Here is a 23,761-nt window from a genome sequence, read left to right as displayed (position 1 = left end):
ATTCTGATTGTCTCATACAAAAAACAAGAAGATACTTCAAGCCTAAATATAACATTTATCCTATAACATATCTCCTCCGCATTGCACTACACCTCAGCTCTTTCTCCAGTGTGTGACAGTCAGATCACAGCCAATGCACAGCATCAGTGGATGCAGCTAATCAGCTGTGAGTGATGCTWAAGCTAATAAAAGGTTCTCTGAGTGGGAGGCTATGAGTCACGGGGCCATGCTGCTGCTAGCTGCTGCCTGCCAGAGCAGGATGACGTGTATTGCCTATCCAGCTTGTGACCCAAATGGCACTCTATTCCCTATAAGCCAACAGGCTCTGGACAAAAGAGGTGCACTATATAGGGAATAGGGTGTCATTTGGGATGCCGCAAGTGTCCGATTGTGCCATGGGATGCCACAGTAATCGATCTTGGTGTCTGTGGGGTTCTGGCCAAGCTCTGTCTGGCCCCCAGGAGGGGTCCAGTCCATTAGGCTGTATGGTAGTTTATGGGAGAGATATGGTAGTTAAAGTGTAGAGATATTTACATTTACATTTTAGTCATTTAGCAGACGCTCTTATCCAGAGCGACTTACAGTAGAGTGCATCCATTTTATTATATTGAGACAAGGATATCCCTACCGGCCAAACCCTCCCTACCGGCCAAACCTCCCTAACCCGGACGACGCTATGCCAATTGTGCGTGCCCCACAGATCTTCCGGTTCGGCCGGCTGCGACAGAGCCTGGGCGTACCCAGCCCAGCCTGGGGCGAACCCAGAGCTCTGGTGGCGCAGCTAGCACTGCGATGCAGTGCCCTAGACCACTGGCCACCCGGGAGACTATATGGTAGATATAGTATAGCGATATGGTAGATATAGTATAGAGATATGGTAGTTAAGTGTAGAGATATGGTAGATATAGTATAGAGATATGGTAGAATGTATAGAGATATGGTAGTTATATGGGGAGATATGGTAGTTAAAGTGTAGAGATTAGTAGATATAGTATAGAGATATGGTAGATATAGTATAGAGATATAGTAGATATAGTATAGAGAGATATAGTAGATATAGTATAGAGATATGGTAGTTATATGGAAGAGATATGGTAGTTAAAGTGTAGAGATATGGTAATATAATATAGAGATACGGTAGATATAGTATAGAGATATAGTAGATATAGTATAGAGATATAGTAGATATAGTATAGAGATATGGTAGTTATATGGAAGAGATATGGTAGTTAAAGTGTAGAGATATGGTAGATATAGTATAGAGATACGGTAGATATAGTATAGAGATATGGTAGATATAGTATAGAGATTGGTAGATTAGTATAGAGATTGGTAGTTAAAGGGTAGAGATATGGTAGTTAAAGGGTAGATATGGTAGATATAGTATAGAGATACGGTAGATATAGTATAGAGATATAGTAGATATAGTATAGAGATATAGTAGATATAGTATAGGGATATGGTAGTTATATGGAAGAGATATGGTAGTTAAAGTGTAGAGATATGGTAGATAGTATAGAATATAGTAGTATAGTATAGAGATATAGTAGATATAGTATAGGGATATGGTAGTTATATGGAAGAGATATGGTAGTTAAAGTGTAGAGATATGGTAGATATAGTATAGAGATATCGGTAGATATAGTATAGAGATATGGTAGATATAGTATAGAGAATATGGTAGATATAGTATAGGAGATATGGTAGTTAAAGGTAGGATATGGTAGTTAAAGGTAGAGGATATGGTAGAATATAGTATAGAGATATGTAGATTATAAGTGATAGAGATAGTAGTAGATATAGTATAGGGATATGGTAGTTATATGGAAGAGATATGGTAGTTAAAGTGTAGAGATATGGTAGATATAGTTAGAGATACGGTAGAATATAGTATAGAGATATGGTAGATATAGTATAGAGATAGGTTAGATTATATAGAGATATGGTAGTTAAAGGGTAGAGATATGGTAGTTAAAGGGTAGAGATATGGTAGATATAGTATAGAGATACTGGTAGATATAGTATAGAGATATAGTAGATATAGTATTGAATATAGTAGATATAGTATAAGAGATATGTAGTTATATGGGAGATATGGTAGTTAATGTGTAGAGATCGGTAGATTAGTATAGAGATACATGTGATATTAGTGTATAGAGATACAGTAATATGTATAGAGATATGGTAGATATAGTCATAGAGATACGTAGTAAGATAATAGTATAGAGATATGGTAGATATAGTATAGAGATTGGTAGATATAGTAATAGTAGATATATAACGAGATATATCGTATAGAGTTAGTAGTATATAAAAAGAGAGATGATAGGTATATGTATAGGAGGATTATGGTAGTATAGTATAGAGATATGCTGGATATAGTTAAGATTTGCTTAGATCATTAATACAAATGTTTTGAGACTAACAAGATGAATGATGATGATTTCAGTTGATGGAAAGCTTTCCGTGCCACATATAAAGCATCACGTCTGTGGTCCATTACAATTTCCCCTTTAATAAGCGGAGCATCCTCAACCATATTTACCACAGAGCTGGCCATGACACTCCACCATTTCAGGAAGCTGGAGGGCCAGAATCAAACATGATTGTTCTTTTCTCAATATAGCTTATGTACTGTATTTTTTTTTTAAACTGCTATTTATTTATTGAATCAGTAAGAGTTGCTACATTTTTAGCTGCTAGAGACAAACAAACAGGCTGTCTGTCTTATCAGAGACCAAAACCTACTAGCTGGGAGGAGTCACACAGCAATCTGAATCTGTCCGTGACATGTTGGATGAAGACCTGTTAGGACACAGCTGGGTAATGGGCCAATTTATWTCCATTCCCCTGTTACACCTGTTGCCATGGTGATGCCAGTTGAGTGTTTGTCCCCTACTCCCCTTTTGCTAATCAGAGTAGGAGCTGGAACAGATTAGAGCATCCTCTTTTGTYTGTGTGGTGCTCCAGCAAGTTTTCAACAGGCATCCGATGCCWCTTCGCCTGCTCGTCTCAAAAAGCACCTGGTGTCTGTTGTCTTAATGAGAGGGGGTTAKATTCACCTAGCCAACATCAGGCACTTTGGAGGAAATCACAGTATGTGCTTGTACTAGCAGAATCTTAATGGTTTTATATTGGAAATGATCATACATTGGTGCTAAATTGTGGAACATCTGTTSTCTACGGTTCTCTATTGGTAAGATAGAATACAGTGCGAGCGTGTGTGCGTGTCTGCGTGCGTGTGACCCCGCTTGATGTATTGAACATTTTATGTAAATGTACCTTTGCTTCTTAGGTGAGCCAAGCATAAATAAATGTCTCATTCAACACCATGTTTTTACAAAGAGGGCAAAACTACAGGAGCCTTCAACAGAGAGACCTAATGTATAGGTCCAAATTAAATAACTACAGTATGAATATATTATACCACACAAGACCTCAACTGTTGTTAATACTCAAATCAAACGTTGCCACATGCGCCGAATACAACAAGTGTAGACCTTACCGGGAAATGCTTACTTACAAGCCCTTAACCAACAGTACAGTTCAAGAAGAGTTTTAGAAAATATTTACCAAATAAACTAAAGTAAAAGAAATGTTAAAATAAAAAGTAACACAACAAGGAACTTGAAACTCTCGACCCGCTCCACTACAACCCTGTCAATGTTAATGGGGGCATGCTCGGCCCGCCTTTTCCTGTAGTCCACAATCAGCTCCTTAATCTTGCTCACATTGAGGGAGAGGTTGTTGTCCTGGMACCACACTGCCAGTTCTCTGACCTCTTTCAAACTTATTCCAAGACAGCATGAATTTACCAAGGCTTTCTCCGCTTTGTACAAAAAGTAAACAGTATTAATTACAGCAACATCTTAATTGATTTAATCAGAATCTATTCTGCACTGKAATTTTACAAAATTACTCCATAAACAATGTAACAAAGCACCAAGTACACTTCTGATATGTCCACAAGAAAAGTATAAGAAAGTGTATACTTATTGACTACAGGCGTTCCTGTATCAAGGAAGGAATGTTTCAATTTCACTGTTGAGCACACAGAGGGTGATCCTTGTGGAATAAAGACAGGCTGAGGAAGCATTCTGTACTACCAGTATTTAATTATAAATCACACATTACACAATACAGACTAGGAAACTGATGAACATTTACGGGGAAATYAGAGGAGAATAATCTAGACATATCCAGCACATTTTCAATATCATTGTATACATGTATACATCAACTAATCATGTAGCAATCATTCAGATTCAGTAAAGCATGTCTGTCGTTCTTGACTTTTTTTTGCGGTAAATGTATGAAACAGTACTGTAATTGCACCACTAGGTGGCGACTGACTGACCATTCAAGGGAACTTTATTAGGGCCTGCTGGTGTCCTTGAGCATGTGTTCGCAAACTTTTTAACTCAGGCCCCCCTTCCAGCATTGGGGAACATCCCGCACCCAGCTAAAACGATTTAGATGACATGGGCTAGTTGATCTGGACATTTCTGACAAGTTACAAACAGCTCTCTAAGGTACGCAATGACTGACATGACAAGAGCAAAATTGGTGATGCGCTACCCAATTTAGAAATTGCACCTTGTGCATTCTACTATTACAACATTCAAGAGTAAATTGAAAGCTGAACTGAGATACCCCGCTCCCCCCCCCCAGTTCTGGAACCACTGGCCTAGAAAGTACTATGGATTTTCCATTGCGGCAAATGACTTGTTTGACATGACTTGCTGATGAGTAGATCCCCCCCCCCCCCCCCCACAGTTTTGGAACCACTGGCCTAGAAAGTACTATGGATTTTCCATTGCGGCAAATGACTTGTTTGACATGACTTGCTGATGAGTAGATTTCAGTCATTTTATAAATATGAATATCCATTTTCCATTCAAATAGCACAGATCACCTTATTCATATACTGTATCCTGTTTCACATATCCCTTTTCCAAGCAGCAATGAAATATTGCAAGTGAGACAAACATGAAATATAAACCATGAGTGTGTGTCAGTGTGCACGTTTCTGAGAATCCTAGTCAAGCAAAGAAATATTGAGCAAATAAAACAGCAGGACCCAGTGAGTCTTGCAAACAAACCAAAAGCTCAAAGCAAGATTAATTGGCTTCCACAAATTGCTAGTCTCCCATCTGAAAGCATTAGAACAACCGTGGGTTTACTCATGCACAACTCTTTAGCAAACTGGCAATACAAATACTATCCATCACCTCCATGGGTAATCACGCCACTGGGGGAAGGATGTGATTAATCCATTTCAAGCCTCACAGATCAACAGAAAACATTCAGGAAGCTGTTAAACTTGCACTAGAAGAAATGGTTCGCTATAGGCTACAGTGTTTTTGACAACAGCCAAAGTTTAACAACACACCGAATTAACAAAAGAAGCATACCGTCCAAAAGAAGCCATGAAAAGTCAAAATAATGGTGGATTACATTAAAACAATATCTAACAAAATATGTTGTCAACTAGTCAAATACACTGTAATAGGAATATACTGTTATAAATATACTTTTAAAGTTATGATATTCATTACAGACAGAATTCTATCATGTTACATCACTTGGATACACTCTAACTTAAAAATGATCTATCATCATTAATATGCACTTCAGATATGTTATCTGATAGCAACGTCACACCTACTACATCAAAGTGAAACTGGGTTAAGTAAAAGGGCGTGCATAGTGCACACTTTACATTGCCTATGTTGATTTTCCACAGCTTATTTCCCCCTGACCTGACCTCGCTCCAACACCTAGATCRACACCCTGCCATTCAGCTGTAGGGACAACATTGGTAATACAGGCTACTGAAAAGCTGCAATACCCTCAACTCTATCATCTTGGGTATGACGTACAATACATGGGAGTGACCACAAGGGGACAGTATGTAGAACAATTGACTGCAGACCCTTCCTTACCATTCTATACATTCCAAATGGCACCCYATTCCATATATTGCACTATTGTACTAATTTTGACCAGGGCCCATAGGGCTATTTGGGATTCAGACCTTATCTTTATGTGCAGGCTACTGGGCTCCATGCTACTGACGCCAGGTAATTGAGAATCATGAGATGTGCCTATAATGTCACAGAGCACTTGGTCATCCTGGTCTAAATTCAGGACTGCTCATCCTCAGACAACTGATCAAACTGAGCCTCTCCACCGCCGACGATCATCCAGACTGCCCTTTCCTTTGTGCTCCAGATCAGACCTGAGCCGTGTCCCAAATGGTACTCTATTCCATTTATAGTGCACTACTTTTGACCAGGGCCCTATAGGGCTGGGAATAGRGTGCCATTTGAGATGCATCCCTGCAGGGGATGAGATATGTTCTAGAATATTAAAAGCCAGGTACCCTCCTCCAGTGAACACGAATACGCCTCTCTATCGCAGGATCCAGGAAACTACATCAGAAGCTGATGTTCTGAGTAAAAAAGGATTCATTTTGCACACGGAGAGAGAGAGAGCAGAAAGCAGGGAGCTGTCAGTGTCTCTGATTACTGTGTCTTTGATCGATGAGATGMCTTGCGGCTACTTTAGTTCAGTACCAAACTACTTCGAAGTAACACCAGAATTACAGTAGCTTGTTTCCCCTCACTRTTGTTTCACATAATAACCAAATTAGGTGACATTTTACAGTAACACTTTCAACTGTCCCATTTTGCTCTTATACCTGTGTAGTAACCATGTTACTCTATCAACACAGTGTTCACATGTTAACAGTGATTTTTGTATTTGGGCACAAACAGAGAGTTGTAGGGAGGCAAAGAAACAGTCAAAAACAGCAGGAGAGGGGCTGTTGATGCTGTTACCCATCACCTATTAGCCCCCTCATTGTGTCTCATTTTTCTGCCTGGTAARTGACAGTATCACGGGGTAATTTGACAACACTGTCATTAACACTGCCTGGCACACCACAGAGAGAAAGACCAAGGCTGAGGTGGTGGTGCTCACTCACTGTATCTTTTACACAGCGTGGTCCAAGTGTTAGCCTAACCTCAGCTCAGCTGGCACYTGTAGTAACAGTTTCTAACAGGTAGTCAAAGAGAGAAAGCGTCAGACTGGCTGGCATAGTAGAACTTTCAGTCTGTTGCTAGGCAGCACGTCAATCTACGTTGATAGTTTTTTTTGTCTGAAGGATATAACAGTATTTAGCCATTAGGAGTGCTGTAAAAATACATACCATATCAGGCCTAATATATGCAATTTCTTTCACATAAAATAAAGCTTTGTGGCTCAATTTATCTCACAACACCAATACATTATAGATTGGTTACTGGTGAAAAAAAACACCTTAAATATGGACAATGTGTTGCTGTGGTGTGTAGAACCACTTGTGTGCTATTGGTTACTCATYGGTTGGTAAGTGTGACTGAGTTATAAGGGGTGTGAACAGCAACCCCTGTCATGCAACATACCTCCCTCATGTCCCTGGCATGCCTACTATGTCATCAGTTAGATCAAATGAATCAAATATCCRTGAGGAAAAAACATGAACGGTTTATAATAATCCCTCAAAAACATGTGTAATCAGGTCAAGAGAGGTAGAACCATCAAATGATAGTCTGAGGGGCTATGTCCATTCTAGTGAATCTATGGGAAGAACAACATTCATGAAGGCGTGTTCACCTCAAGGTTGGGATTCTCCCATACGTTCTAGACTGGAGCAGCTGAACTGGACAGATGGAACTCCTGGACATAATGTCTATCCATAAAACCCATCATACAGTTTGCACTTGAATCCCTGTCTTAGGAGAGTGTGCCTATGACATATGGCCTGTTAAATCAGGCCATACTCAGGCGGCAACCAGCTCAGACAAAACACAGACTGAGAGCTTAGCTGAGCTGGGCCAAAAATTGTTTATCTATGAATATGATTTTCCCCCATAGCACAAGGTATTATTATATTCCTATCAGAATGAGATTAGAGACTAGGCCACATTTCAAATTAGAAAAAGGCCACCACACAGACAGGAAGTTAGTATGGCTGAGTCCCAAATGGCACCCTATTCCATATTTTGACCAGGGCTGAAAGGGCTCTGGTCAAACGTAGTGCTCTATAATGGGAAGAAAGTGTAATTTGGGACGAAGCCTAAACAAATTATTTCTGAGGGAGTAGAGGCCAAAAGAGAGCACACAGGAAGAGAGGTGGACACCATCTCACAAGCTGTGTCTGGCTGTGTTGTTCTCTTAGCTATTATTTCCTGTGGCTGACCTGTGGCCGACCTGTGTATTCAGAACTGACCACCTGTGCATTCTATACCATATAAATATAATCTATTTATAGCCTGTGTTCTGAACCAACCATTCATTAGAAGAAGTAAGGAGAAATTGATCATCAACACTTTCTCTGATATTGTGCCATGAATGTMCAATTTCCATTTAGATTAAATATATTTTTGAGCTTTGATTTGTGATCTCTATTTTAGAACTGTATGGTTTCTTTCTGAAGAAATGAAAATAGCTTACCGTTGACACAGATCTCGTATGGAGTGCACAACTCGTTCTCAAACAGACAACCTGTTGGAAGARGAGAAAATAATATAATAAGTACATTAAAAGCACAATATGAAATCAAAATTAATTCAACCAATAAGCATATAGCAAGACCTTCAAACAGGTCAACATTCACAAAGCCGCGGGGCCAGACGGATTACCAGGACGTGTACTCAAAGCATGCGTGGACCAACTGGCAAGGGTCTTCACTGACATTTTCARYCTCTCCCTGWCCAAGTCTGTAACACCAACATRTTTCAAACAGACCACCATAGTCCYTGTGACCAAGAAAGCGAAGGTAACCTGCTTAAATGATTACCGCCCCGTAGTACTCACGTCGGGAGCCATGAAGTGATTTGAAAGGCTGGTCATGGCTCACATCAACACCATCATGAAGGAAACCCAAGACCCACTCCAATTTGCATACCGCCCCAACAGATCCACAGATGACGCAATCTCAATCGCACTCCATACTGCCCTTTCCCACCTGGACAAAAAKAACACCTATGTGAGAATGCTGTTCATTGACTACAGCTCAGCATTCAACACCATAGTGCCCTCAAAGCTCATCAATAAGCTAAGGACCCTGGGACTAAACTGCTATCACACGGCAAGCGGTACCGGAGCGCCAAGTCTGGGACCAAAAGACTCCTTAACAGCTTCTACCTCCAAGCCATAAGACTGCTGAACAATTAATCAAATGACCACCAGGACTATTTACATTGATCCCCCCTTTGTTTTTACACTGCTCCTACTTGCTGTTTATTGTCTATGCATTGTCACTTTACAAATGACCTCGCCCAACCTGTAACCCCACACATTGACTCGGTACAGGTACCCCTGTCTATAGCCTCGTTATTGTTATGTCATTTTCTTGTGATACTTTTTTCATTTAAAAATTATTATGTTTATTTAGTAAATATTTTCTTCACTCTATTTCTTGAACTGCATTGTTGGTTAAAGGCTTGTAAGTCAGCATTTCACTGTAAGGTCTACAGTCTACCTGTTGTATTCGGCGCAAGTGACAAATACGATTTGATTCCATAATCAGGTAAAAGGTACCATCATATATCTTCATAATGTCATGAAATCGTACAACCCATCAACAGTTGCCTACATATTGTACTGTATATCTCAGCTTTCTATAGATAGCTAAGTCTAGAAAAAGAGCTGAGATGTACAATATAATATCCCAGTGGTGAGTCACCTTCCTGCATGGGTGGACGACTGGGTGTCATGGATTACAGCGTCATGCAGCACTGCGTTTTACAGCTACAGCAGATAAACAGCACAGCCATGGGGCCATTATCCTAAGTTAACATTTAGGCCAGTCGGGAAACACAAATGTCCCAAATGGCACCCTMTTCCCTACATAGTGCACAAGTGATACACTAAATAGAGAATTGGGTGCCATTTTGGACACACCCACAGTGTTCCAGKGTGATCCATCAACACAGAGGAGCAGGMTGCTGGGGGCTGCTGTTTCTGTATTTACATTTAAGTCATTTAGCAGAAGCTCTTTTCCAGATACCTTTTGAGGAGGTAGGGTTTCAGACGTTTTCGGGAAGATGGGCAAGGACTCTGCTGTCCTAGCTTTAGGGGGAGGCTGGTTCCAACGTTGGGGTGCCATGCACTGCTTAATTTAAGCTGGATCCTGCCGGAACAGAATCCGGTATCTCTCAGATTTGACTTTCTTTGTTCCGGCACCTATTTGCATGAATCCGGTACCTCTTGGGGCATGATTTATTAATTGTTTCACTGTTCACACTGTAGGCATTCTAATGAAAGCGATCATCATTAAATCAAAGTTGCCTCCTCGTTATTTCTCYCGCCCCYTAGAAAGACCATCATGTAAAAGCGCKGTGATCCTTTTGTGTAATCATCCTATCCTGCCACAYGGATTCCAGACCTGCTCTCTTATTTGTACATAGAGGTTATGGGGAGGCCCGGTGGGGTAAGTAACTGATCTTGACACAGGTCTTGGTAGTGGTGGTCAGCTACTGAAGAGGTCCCTACGTAATCACATTACATAGCCTAGGCTAGTCATCTCCCTACTGAATTTGAACTGTGGGGAAGCCAAATAAAAATGGATAAGAAAAGGGAATAGAGTTTGGTGACATTTCTCAAGTCCAAAAGTCCAGAGAAAGATGGTGAATCGAACCCAGAACGAGCCAGAGAACTGTCCGTGCCGGAGGAGAGGAGTGAGGGGCAAACTGTTCCTGATGGCAATGTCTTAGTTAGCAGCGCTACTAATCCAGCCAGTTCAGCATCACCACCAGCACCTCCACTAGATAGTAGGCCTACTAGTGAGTCTGACTCAGCGGGAGAGGGAGCTGGGGGGGATGGGGGCAGTACATACACAGACGAAGTGCTCGGAGCAGGTGCAATTTGCAGTTCAAGAACAAGCAAACATATAACCCCTGGCTTGTCATGCAGAATTCTAAAATGAGCTGGAGAACATGCAAAAAAGACACGTAACATTTAAAAATAATACTTTTTAAACGTTTTTTGAACATGCCCGAAACMAGGTGCATTTGGTGGCAGCAAGSCTTGTAGRCAAGGCTAATGAAGACAACCAGGTTATAGATAACACTCAAAATGAAAAAAATAGACACTACAGCCAGAGTCTTCAGAACAGCCTTAGAAGGAGGCTAAACGTCACAGCCACAGGCCCGCTCATGGCCTTGAGCAAGAAATTGACTCTCGGGAGTTAAATGGATTTGACATGGGGAGAGTCATTGTGGGAGGTTTTGAAAACTAAGGTAGGACATTTTCTTTTATTTACAAATTTGTTCTGTACTGTGAAGGTAATCTGAATGTGCTTCATATTATCACAAAGGCATGAGGCCTATATATTCTCATGTGTGTGTTCTGCTGTAGTCTACATTGATTTATTTTATTTGAAGTTATATTCCGATATTGTGATATTTGTTCTACTGCTACATTGATGTCTTGAAAATGATAGGAAATTGGGGTCTTGTAAGSCCCACAGCTGAGTATGTGTGCATATGTATATGGATGGTGTTCTGCAGTGTTGTCTAAAAATGTTGCTGTACATTGATGTCTAGAAAATTAGGCTATAAGAAATTCAGACTTGCGTAAGCCCCGCAGCTATACTCAAGTATGTGGGCATACTGCAGTGACGTCTAAAATGCTTTGACTTAATCAGCACCTTGGAGAGCGCTGTCCGTTTCACCACCATAGACAGTAGGCTACTTGGCTGTTTACTCTGTCTGCTGCGCTGATACGTTGTGTTTGACACTTTTTTCTCTCAATGTGTTCCTGTACCTCAGAGCCCCCCGGATAACCCCCCCACCTTTCGTGCTCACTATGTGTTCCGGGACCTTCCGATTTACAAATGAAGCATTGGTGTCATGACAGAGAAGAGCTTGGACTGGGCTGAGTGGGTGATACCCTCCCATAAGGGTGGGAGGGCCGAGAGACCAGAGGTGGCAAAATGGAGTGCTCGGGTTGGGGTGTAGGGTTTGAGCGTAGCCTGAAGGTAGGGAAGGGCAGTTCTTCTTGCTTCTCCGTAGGAAAGTACCATGGTCTTGTAGTGGATGCGAGCTTCGACTGGAAGTCAGTGGAGTGTGTGGAGGAGCRGGGTGACATGAGAGAACTTGGGAAGGTTGAACACCAGGCGGACTGCAGTATTCTGGATAAGTTGCAGGGGTTTGATGACACAAGCGGGGAGCCCAGCCAACAGCAAGTTGCGAATGGACCAGATGGGAGATGACAAGTGCCTGGATTAGGATCTGCGCTGCTTCCTGTGTGAGGCAGGGTCGTACTCTACGGATGTTGTAGAGCATCAACCTGCAGGAGCGAGTCACTGCTTTGATGTTTGCAGAGAACGACAGGGTGTAGTCCAGGGTCACACCARGGTTCTTTGCACTCTGGGAGGGGGRCCGTGGGGTTRTCAACAATGATGGAGAGGTCTTGGAGCGGGCAGGCCTTTCCTGGACAAGCTCTGTCTTGTYGAGGTTGAGTTTGATGTGGTGGGCCGGTAGTGAGAGTACGTGGTGCAGACACAGATACTCTCCATGTCACCTGGAAGGAACGGCCTGCCAGGTAGGATGCAATCCAAGAGTGTGTAGAACCTGAGACGCCCTGAGAGAGTGGAGAGGAGGATCTGATGGTTCACGGTGTTGAAGGGAGTGGATAGATCTAGGAGGATGAGAACAGAGGAGAGAGAGTCAGCTTTGGCAGGGCAGAGAGCCTCCATGACACAGAGAAGAGCAGTCTTGAAGCCTGACRGGTTAGGGTCAAGATGATTGTTCTTAGAGAGATGGCGAGAGAGTTGGTCAGAGACAGCACGCTCAAGTGTTTTAGAAAGAATAGAAAGAAGAGATACYGGTCTGTAGTTTTTGACATCAGAGGAGTCTAGTGTTAGTTTCTTAAGGAGGGGAGCGACTCCGGCCTTTTTGAAGTCAGAGGGTGGTCATAGATGCCAGTGGTCATAGATGAGTTGATGAGGGAAGTAGGGAATGGGAGAAGGTCTCCAGAAGGGAGGAGAGGATGKGGTCGAGTGGGCAGGTTGTCGGGTGGCTGGACCTCACTAGTCATAGAATTTAATCTGGAGAGAGAGGGGAGAAGGAGGTCAAGGCATAGGATAGTTCTGTGGGAGTGGGAGATGTATACATTTAGCACAGCACTCCAGCGGAGGAGTATTTTAAATGTCTGCTTACCAGGAATCTGGCAATACACATTGACTTCAGGCTGTTTCAGACAAATCTTTACACCTGTCATATATCTAAAGGAGGGGTGGAGTGAAGGAGAAGGGGGGGAGGGGGAAAGGAGAGGAGAGAAGAGGGGGAGAGGAGAGGAGGGGAGAGAGGGAAGGGAGAGGAGGGGGGGGGAGAGGGGGAAAGAGAGGAGAGGGGGAAAGGAGAGGAGGGGAGAGGATGAAAGGAGAGAGGAGGGGAGAGGATGGGAGGGGAGGGGAGAGGGGGAAAGGAGAGGAGGGAAGAAGGTATGAGGGAAGAGGGGGAAAGGAGAAAGCAGGTGATAGCGATGCAGCTAGGAGAGGGGTAGGCCTAACAGGCACAATTATTCTCTCTCCAAGAACCAACTTGACACCCCCCTTACCTTCCCTAGGATACCATGTCTAACCCTATTCATAAATCCAATCTGAACTGCAGTATTACATCGCTCTCAGGCTGGGCCCAGTAACTGTATGACATGGGAATGGAATGTGGGCGGCTGCATGGGTCCACTTTCCTCAATGTTGCAGTTTCTTGAGTTGATATAAATAGTTTGTTTGTTATCTCTAGGTTTTTATGACTGCTTTTCTCCCAAGTGCTTCCTGAACACATATTTTCACATATTTTTGTTTGTTTATTGTGGTGTGGAGCTGCTGGCATTCTAAGTCTGTGTCCCAAATGGCACCCTATTCCCTATGTAGTGCACTACTTTTGACCAGAGCCCTGTGGGATTAGGGTGCCATTTGCAATGCAGAATGTGTCTCATTGYTGTCATACTGCAGCAGCACCCCACCACCACTGGTAGCACACTCCATAGGGCACATAAGACACCCCAGGCAGGGAGGTATGGCAAATTAGCACTCTGACATTACGGAGAGTGAAGACACGACGTGTGATGTGCATCATACATACAGTAAGTCACYACCTTCTGTAGTTGGTGTTTCTACAACCTTTGTGCTGCTGTGAATCCATTACACACACGCMAGCAACACTTACTAAAGTAAGAGTATGTGTGTTTGAAATTGAATTTTTTTAAAGTACGGAAATGTATTTAAGTATTGAATAATAGTGCTCTTTTGAAGTGGAGTGTGAATGGAGATTTCGGGTGTACTTGTATGACTAAGAAGAGCTACACATACTGTACTCTCTTAGTCAGTATGGCTACATGCACACCAGACAGACAGACAGACAGACTCACACTTCTTTTTATTTTGGGCCTGCTACTGACGAAGGAGTCAGCTCTACTCCGCTCCTTCCTGTGTCTGTGAGTGGGCTGCTGAAGAAGAAGAAGACAGCACCTAAACTAACACGAGGAGGAGAGCTGGCATACTGATCAACCTAATGAGCAYAGAAGCAACCTTGGGGGAAACTAAGGGAGACCTGGAGTTGAATGTGAGGCTAAGTTATAACCTGAACACTTTGGTAACACTTTAGTGCTGATATGTAGAGCGTTATGCCTCTTTATGACATGCATATAAAGTATTTCTGAAGTTTGTTTTAATGCTACATATCACCACYAAGTAAAGTGTAACCAATATGTGTTTTATACAGCCACACCACATTGAAGGATGTAACTACTAAAAACACAGTAATAAAAAAAATAAGTAATTCTGACAAATGAATCAATAACAACACTGTGGGTGTTTTTCCACACGGGCTGTCTGTGATTTGGTCTTTACTGGCAAATGAATCAAGTTCGACCATCTGGAAAATGAGATCTCTGTGTAGAAGAYAGTTAAACATCTCTTGTTTATTGGTATCATCAAGGAGCATTGAAGAGCTCATCCCAGCTAACTGACCGCTATTGATCAAAGTACTGCCTCCTGAAATTCATCCTTTTATTCCCATTAACTTTGAGAAAAGTGTCAAAGAGCAACTAACTCTGGGTAGCACTAGTCAGGCAAACTAGACATTTTCAGACAAACTTCAGCTCAAACCCCCATCTCTACTGTGTCCATTGTCTATAAAGTCTGTGTCCCGTGACTGACATAACGTTTGTTTAAATAATCGTTGAAGACAGAGAGCCTGGCCACACCTAAGCATGGCTACACTTACAGAATATACAAAGACTGATCAAGAGATCAAAGATGATATTGATTATCCAACCAACACAGATAGGCTACATTTTAAAAAGCTGACATTTATGTCATATTATGCACATTACAATCATGCGGTACCTAACATACCTCGATTACAATATGTAGGCTACACTCACTGACTATCAACCTTCATAAGACTCAGGAAGGTGAGAGAGAGGGAGAGAGAGAGTCAGGGGGTAAAAGCTGGGGAACTGTGGGAAGCCTTAACCATGGTGATAACTTGGGTGATTGAATGCAGGTCAAACGAAGACGCCAGCAACCATAACAATACTTAAATCACATCAGGAGACCACTTTTGAAGTCTGGGAAAAATCTAAGAAATGTGTCTTTTTGAGTGTAGTTACCCTTTAATTGAAGTGCACAGGCACCTAGCACTGCTGTTTGGTTGTAGCCACTGGATTGATGAAAAGAATCATCATATGTTCTGCCAGGTAGGCATAGGCTACTTTGTAGTGGCACGTGTGCTCCCTCTCCGGCCTCTAGGTCACCAGGCTGCTTGTTATGGCGCACKCCTGTCACCAGCTTTACGCGCATCTGCGCATAATGACACTCACCTGGACTCCATCACCTCCTTGATTACCTGCCCTTTATAWGTCACTCCCTTTGGTTTCTTCCCCAGTCGTCATTGTTCCTGTTTCTGTGTCATGTCAGTGYGCTGTTCGTGTTTCTTGTTGTGTGCGTTTATTTATTAAACATATTCACTCCCTGAACTTGCTTCCTGACTCTCAGCGTACATCGTTATAGAATGACGACTCAACAAAGGGAAGCATCAGGGAGTGTTTTTTTGTTTGTTTTTGTGTTGGAGGAGATGTTGTTGGAGTCGGAGCTACCTGGGAGGCCTCAGCGAGTTTGTAGGCTCCCATGCCTCAGCAAGTTTATTAAGGCTCCCATGCCTCAGCAAGTTTGATAGGCTCGCCATGGCCTCAGCGAAGTTTGATAGGCTCCATGCCTCAGCAGTTTGATGGGCTCCCATCCTCAGCGGGTTTGATAGGCTCCCATGCCTCAGCGGGTTTGATAGGCTCCCATGCCTCAGCGGGTTTGATAGGCTCCCATGCCTCAGCGGGTTTGATAGGCTCCCATGCCTCAGCGGGGGTTTGATAGGTCCCATGCCTCAGCGGGTTTGATAGGCTCCCATGCTCAGCGGGTTTGATAGGCTCCCATGCCTCAGCGGAGGTGATAGGCTCCCATGCCTCAGCGGGTTTGATAGGCTCCCATGCCTCAGCGGGTTTGATAGGCTCCCATGCCTCAGCGGGTTTGATAGGCTCCCATGCCTTAGCTAGCGTTATGGCGTTAGCTAATGGGGATCCATTAATTACAAAATTACACCACTGAACAACACCCTACCCTTCTCCATATTTGTCACTAGACATTTAGTTTGAGTCATTCATGTCCACCCCTTATTGTAAAGTGAATGAATAATAGTAGCCATCCTTTTCCCTAAGGTGTGCCCTTGTTTACAAACCATGTTCCTCTAACATTTTCTCTTGTGTTCAACATGGCCCTATTTTGGCTCTTAAGATGTACAGTAAGATGTTACTGTACAATATTTCAGAGACAGTCATACTCTACTGTATACCGTGTTACTATAGTTACATCCTATTTTTGAGTCATTTTGAAATCACCAGCTGAATGGGTTTTAATCTGCTGAATGGTATTTTGAACCTGATCTGTCATTTGTGTCCTTCTGAGCCTTACTCTGTGGGTTTCATGGCCATTATGAATGCAGAGTCTGAAATAGGTTGTGGGTGGCACATGAGACAAATACGAACTGGACATGGGAATGGATTTTTCAATCAACTCCACCCTGTGTGCAAAGAGCACTGTCGTTACCCTGGATTTAGTGCTGCCAAGCAGCATAACAATTTCAATCTGTTATCTCTCTAACAAACAAGAGTCCAAGTCCACTTCCCAGTGGGCCCTGGTCAAAAGTAGTGTACTATATCATTGGGAATAGGGTGCCATTTGGGACAMAAGCCATATCCCACGCTACAATCTGCATGTTCTGACCAGATACCTGATGTTACTGAAGGACAGAGCTCAGGGATGTATTCATTACAGCACTGGTACACCGTAGCAAAACGGTTTGCAACGGAAAACTAAAACGAGGCATGTTCAGAGGTTACTTTATGAAAAGTCTTACCTTCGTGTCATGCCTGTTGGAAACATTCCAATGATGGCTGCAGCCATGCTTTTAGAATGACAGTAGCCTACATTCAACTTGGTCACACAACACATTGCTCTCAGTAACAGTTAGTTAGACATTCTTCAGTTCTTAACTTGATGGAAATTGAGTCAGTCACCCCAAATAACTTTTAGACTTCAACAAGCCTCAAAAAGCCAGCAGTCAGTCATCTCCCAGTAGGTTTATAGTTTGGTTGAGGGTCAGTATCTCTCTGCTCTGTAAGCCAGCGGCCTGACCCGAAACACTTACTAAACACGAAAACGAAATCAAATATTGCAATCACTAGCCCGCCCGGCACTCGGAAAAGGTCATCTCACACATGCCTGTGCGCCGGTTTCCATAGCAACAGGTATTAACATCTTTAATTCATGCTGATTGTTCAGTTGCATTGGGGCATGMCTGACGATCGAGGCTGACATCACCTGGCTGCAGTGTATACAGGGAAACTACATGGACAGGAGGATATAGCCTGACATGACCCCGTCACAACATGTCAACAGCCTCTCCTCATGAAATACCGAAGCTGCAGAACAATCTGAGCAATATGAAAATGCCCTTACCTATTGCAATAGACCTGCTAGAGTAGTGGTGTATAGCAAGAGCAGTGAACATTGAATACAGGCTTTGGCTGAGACTTCAGAGGATTGAGTGAAGCTTTGCGTATCGTGTCCATGCTTCAGTCTGGTGGATCAATGCTGGAGCTTTGAGTCAGGCAGTCAGTCTCAGGAAGTGAGAGGAGGGGATGAGAGTAACATGGTGTTACAGGGGGCAGTTAGTCAGGCAGCACAAACACAGAGAGATTACTATCAATTTAAGGAGCTTTGTGTGAGCACACCTGATGGAAACTGTTATTTCCAGGGTAGTTCTGGCGCCGTCCACAAACAATGAAGCAAATATTGGGACTGCAATTCCAAACCACTATCTGTGCTCTCCTCTAAATTGACACTTTGAAAGTTACACACTGTCAACTTTATTGTTTTTCACCTCCCAGTTTAATCCTGTAAATTATCAGACAAGTTCAATCTCTATAGGCTGTTTGTTCCCAGTCACTATGGACACAGTGGGGATGATAACACTGCCTCTTCTTTCTCCCTGCTGTCGTTGGGGAATTGATCCAAGTATGCTTTCAACTTGWGCAACCAACCCAGGAAAAAACGAATTACTTAAAAAAGCAACACGCCAACTTAAGTGCAATGTGGCTCTTTAGTTCGCCACTAGGCCTCTTCATCTGATTGTGAATCAGCAGCCACACATATGTGACACTACAGCCAATGAAGAAATGCTTTTGATCAACTGACACAGGAAGTAAAAGTGACTCAGCTAGTCGAGGCCAAGCATCCAAAAATAAACACAAGAGCTTGTAAATAACTCTTCGTTCTTTCCTCTCTGATCCCATAGCTAGCTGCCTTCAAATTGAGTCGTCTGTCTGGCCTCAGAGGAAGTGAACACAACACAGTGAGATAACATTGTGTGTAGCAGCACAGCAAGAACAAGGTGACTGTGTTCTTACAGCAAGGTCGTGTTCACTTGGCATGAAACTGAAGAAAACATGGCGGAAACAGAGGGATACTATCTGAAGCCTACACTGAAGTTCATGTGAACTAAAAGATGGCACACAGGTGACAAAGGTGATTGGGGTTGCAGTCAGTGAATGAAGCTTCACCAGCTGTTAGTGACAGCAGTGACAGCAGTGACAGCAGTCACTCAACCTGACACAGGCAACGTGGGCTCTAGTATATAGTCATACTAGGGCTCAGTTGCAGCAAAAACAAGAGCGTAACAGATTTTACTGTTGTCAAATGATACTAGCTAGCAGCTACAGGGGAATCAAAGCTAATGCCCTATCCATATCCATATCCTTCTCTACCTGAATGATGGAGTTATCGCAAATGTAATTAGAAAAAGTTATGAGGCTACAACATCACATTGAACAGCAAACAACTGAAAACTGAAGTAAACGGAACTCATCATCACACAGAGGCCTTAGATKACCTTTTCCACATCACTATCAAATATGCTAACAGAATAATAATTAGATACTGTTTGAAATGAAAAATATGGTTTCCATGGGATGAGTATTTTATTACATAGCGTTTAATATAGGTAAAGCATTTAATATACATAAAGCATTTAATATAGATAACAATTAATCTATACCCATATATAATACTAAAAGGAGGAAGTGTTTTACAATGTGATTGATTTTCATCTCTCTTCTTAAAATGCTTATCTTTATAATAATAGATATAGCTACAAACAAATAGGTTTTGGAAGGTTTAGGAAGTAATAATGTTTTGGTTTTCCTCCCAATGAGCAGCATAGCTACCATTTTCCTGGTCACCATAGCAGGCARGTTGCCGCCGCCACTTATCAAGGTTACATAATAAAGTGGCCCGCTCTCTTCGAGGTAAAATTTGTTTCGTACTGGAAATACGGTTCTCTCTTGTCAATAGCTAAGCATGCATGAACATGAAGATGGTATATTCTGAATCATAGGTGGATGGAGAACAATCCACACCTAATAAAATATTTCAATCTTCAATAACTCTTACACAAAGCGTGACATGACATTGAAAATCATATATTCTGAGTCAGGGGAGGATGGAGAAAAATCCACGGCTTTTCATTTATTTTTTATTTTTACTTCAACAACAAAAACGTGTATTTTTCTCCGTCCTCCCCTGATTCAGAATATATCATTTTCATAGTCACAGCACACTTCGTGTAAGAGCTATTGAAGATTGAAAGCCGGAAGAAATAAAATGTATATTGACATTTCAATTAACAAAAAAAAAGTGTTTTTTCTCCATTCTCCCCTGATTCAGAATATATCATTTTCATAGTCATGCGCACTTTGTGTAAAAGCTGTTGACGATTGTAATCCAAAATCTTTTACAAATAAATAATAAAGTGTGGATTGTTCTCCATCCACCCCTGATTCAGAATATAGCATCTTCAAAGTCATGGAATGCTTGATTCAATAGCTATTGACAGGAGAAAACCGAATTTCCACCTTATATAAAATATAAAGCGAATKTTACCTCGGTCCCGCACCCAACATTGAAAAAGGTTTTTCCCTGACCCTCACCATCTTAGTGATAGAACGACATCAAACAGCAAACGCATCCCGATGGCCTACAGTGATTCCCTGCGATTTCTCCCTGMAAAAAAGGTTAAACTGTATCCTAAATAATGGCATTTATTCCAATAAGAAAACTGTTAGGCTACCCAGTGGCTATTAAAATAGTAATCACTTAAGAGTAGTAAACACTTTAGGTGTGCTGGCCTGCACATGTTAAAAACGTATATGTAAACAACAGGTGTAAACAATAATATAGGCCTACATTATAGCCTATATTTCTTGCACATTTTTCTTGTCATTAGGCTATATTACACCGAATTGCCCCCCATTATAGATATAGCCGTTATATCTTCATACAAACAAGACCTGCAGTCGTAGGCTATTCAGTGCCTTTCCAGACTGCCTAATAAAATATTGACAGGGACCCAAAATAACCATATGTGCGTCTCCTCGCAGCTGTGGGAACATTATGATCCTTCATAATCACAGATAAATAGATGTAGGCTACTCACCGAATTTCMWGTCTGCAGAGGCTAGAAAATAGGTTTGGGAAACAAGTAGRACGAGAAAAATGTAAATTGAATCCATGCTTCACATGCAGGATAGAGAGAGAGATGGAGATTGGAAGGTAGGGGAGGATGCAGGACGTTTCAGGCAGTAGCTCCTTGGGTCTCGGCTCCTGCAGTCAGCCTCACTACGATGATCAGCACTGAGAACACAACAGAAACCGCTTTGGCCCCTCCTAGCTGACGTCAAGGAGAAGCGCACGTGCAGAGAGCGCAGCCAGCGCATCATTGAGCGCACACAATAATACACACTGAGTATRCAAAACATTAAGAACACCTGCTCTTTCCATGAAAGTATTCAGACCTCTTGACTTTTCCTACATTTTGTTACGTTACAGCCTTATTCTAAAATGTATGAAATGAATGTTTCCACATTAATCTACACACAATACCTCATAATGAAGAAGCAAAAACAGGTTTTTAGATGTTTTGCAAATTTATAAAAAATAAAAAATATTTTATTTACATAAGTATTCAGACCCTTTGCTATGAGACTCAACATTGAGCTCAGGTGCATCCTGTTTCCATTGATCATCCTTGAGATGTTTCTACAACTTGATTGGGGTCCACCTGTGGAAGAAGTTTGGAACCACGAAGACGCTTCCTAGAGCTGGCCACCCGGCCAAACTGAGCAATCGGGGAGAAGGGTTTTGGTCAGAGAGGTGACCAAGAACACAATGGTCACTCTGGCAGAGCTCCAGAGTTCCTCTGTGGAGATGGGAGAACCTTCCAGAAGGACAACCATCTCCGCAGCAGTCCAAAAAACAGGCCTTTAAGATAGAGTGGCCAGACGGAAACCCCTCCTCAGTAAAAGGCACATGACAGCCCGATTGGAGTTTGGCAAAAGGCACCTAAAGGACTCAGACCATGAGAARCAAGATTCTTGGGTCTGATGAAACCACGATTGAACTCTTTGGCCTGAATGCCTGGAGGAAACCTGGTATGGTGGTGGCAGCCTCATGCTGATGGGATGTGTAGCGTCATACCCAAGAAGACTCGAGGCTGTAATCGCTGCCAAAGGTGCGTCAACAAAGTACTGATAAAGGATCTGAATACTTACGTAAATATGATATTTCAGTTTTTTATTTTTAATACATTTGCTAAAACTTCTAAATCCAGTTTTTGCTTTGTCATTATGGGATTTGTATGTAGATTGATGAGGGGGAAACACTATTTAATMAATTTTAGAAAATRGCTTTAACTTAACAAAATGTGGAAAAAGTCAAGGGGTCTGAATACTATAATTCCTTATTGATGTCACTTGTTAAATCTACTTCAATCCGTGTAAATGAAGGGGAGGAGACAGGTTAAAGGAGGATTTTTAAGCCTTGAAAAGCAATGAACAGCAGAATGAATGTGCCAAATGAAATGCCAATATATGCCTTCTGTTATCATTTAGAAAGTAATAACAGTAGGCCTACTGCATGTATACTATGAGGACATTTAAAGAAAATCCCAACTGACAGCATTTGTTCCAGGAAATCCCAGACATTAGATCTACCTTTCTAGCATGAATCACTCTCTCATTCCATCTCTCTCTCTCTCTCTCTCATTCCATCTCTCTCTCTCTCATTCCATCTCTCTCTCTCTCTCTCTCTCATTCCATCTCTCTCTCTCTCTCTCTCTCAAATTCAAATTCAAGCTGCTTTATTGGCATGAAAAACATTGTGTCAATATTGCCAAAGCAACAATGTATACAATATACATTGTAATAAAATTATAAACAATGACAAATAATAATATAGAATGGCAGTAAATAATAATAAAAAATTAAATATAAAAATAGTAACAATAAAATGGTAACAGTCAATAATCGAATGTAATGTAATAAAAAAAATGAAACTATAACTAACTTATAACTAAATAACGGTCATCTTCACCACACCGGTACTACAACTACTATCATCATTACCACTACTACCACCACCACCATCATTAAACTGCTATCATTACCATTACCACCCATACCATTACTACTTGGAATGATAAACAACAATAATAATAGTAATAACAATAACAGTAATAACAATAATAGTAATAATAAGTAAGTTACTGCTTACTATATAGATGTTATTATTCAGTGTCTCTCAGGCTATGGCAGGCAAATACATATTTGGCTGCAAGAGGAGCCATTGCTCCTTCGCCCATGAGTATTTTTAGTTTTTCCTCTGGGTTTAATAAGTTAAAATTTGGAATAAATGTAGACATTTCTGTGAATAATGAGTCTCTTGGTGAGGAATATTTATCACAGTAAAGGAGAAAGTGCATCTCTGTTTCTACCTCCCCTGTCGTGCAGTGACCACATTAATTATCTCTCTCTCATTCCATCTCTCTCTCTCTCTCTCTCTCATTCCATCTCTCATATTCCATCGCTCTCTCTCGCTCTCTCCACATCATTCTGTGGCACAGGTTCTCTCTCTCATGCAATAATACATAATCACATCTGTTATTGCAGCATCCTGCTTTGGTGTTATCATCTTCAGATGGAGAACCTTTAATATGTAGAAGACCTAATGTACAGACTTTGAAGAGACAGCTGAGAAAGGTGGCAATTGAGAACGGTAAGGTGGTTTGAATTGACTGACATCTCTCTCTCTCTCTGAAAC

General features: G+C 41.9%; 1 pseudogene; it reads right to left on the bottom strand.

Annotated features, from left to right (window-relative positions):
• LOC111956983 (receptor-type tyrosine-protein phosphatase N2-like) overlaps positions 1-21,280 on the bottom strand; it is a 142,392-nt pseudogene extending 121,112 nt beyond the window's left edge.
• Positions 21,281-23,761: the final 2,481 nt, after the last annotated feature.

This window comes from Salvelinus sp. IW2-2015, linkage group LG32 (genome assembly GCF_002910315.2).
Source record: "Salvelinus sp. IW2-2015 linkage group LG32, ASM291031v2, whole genome shotgun sequence".
NCBI classification, from domain to species: Eukaryota; Metazoa; Chordata; class Actinopteri; order Salmoniformes; family Salmonidae; genus Salvelinus; species Salvelinus sp. IW2-2015.
This window is presented reverse-complemented; position numbering and strand designations above follow the sequence as displayed.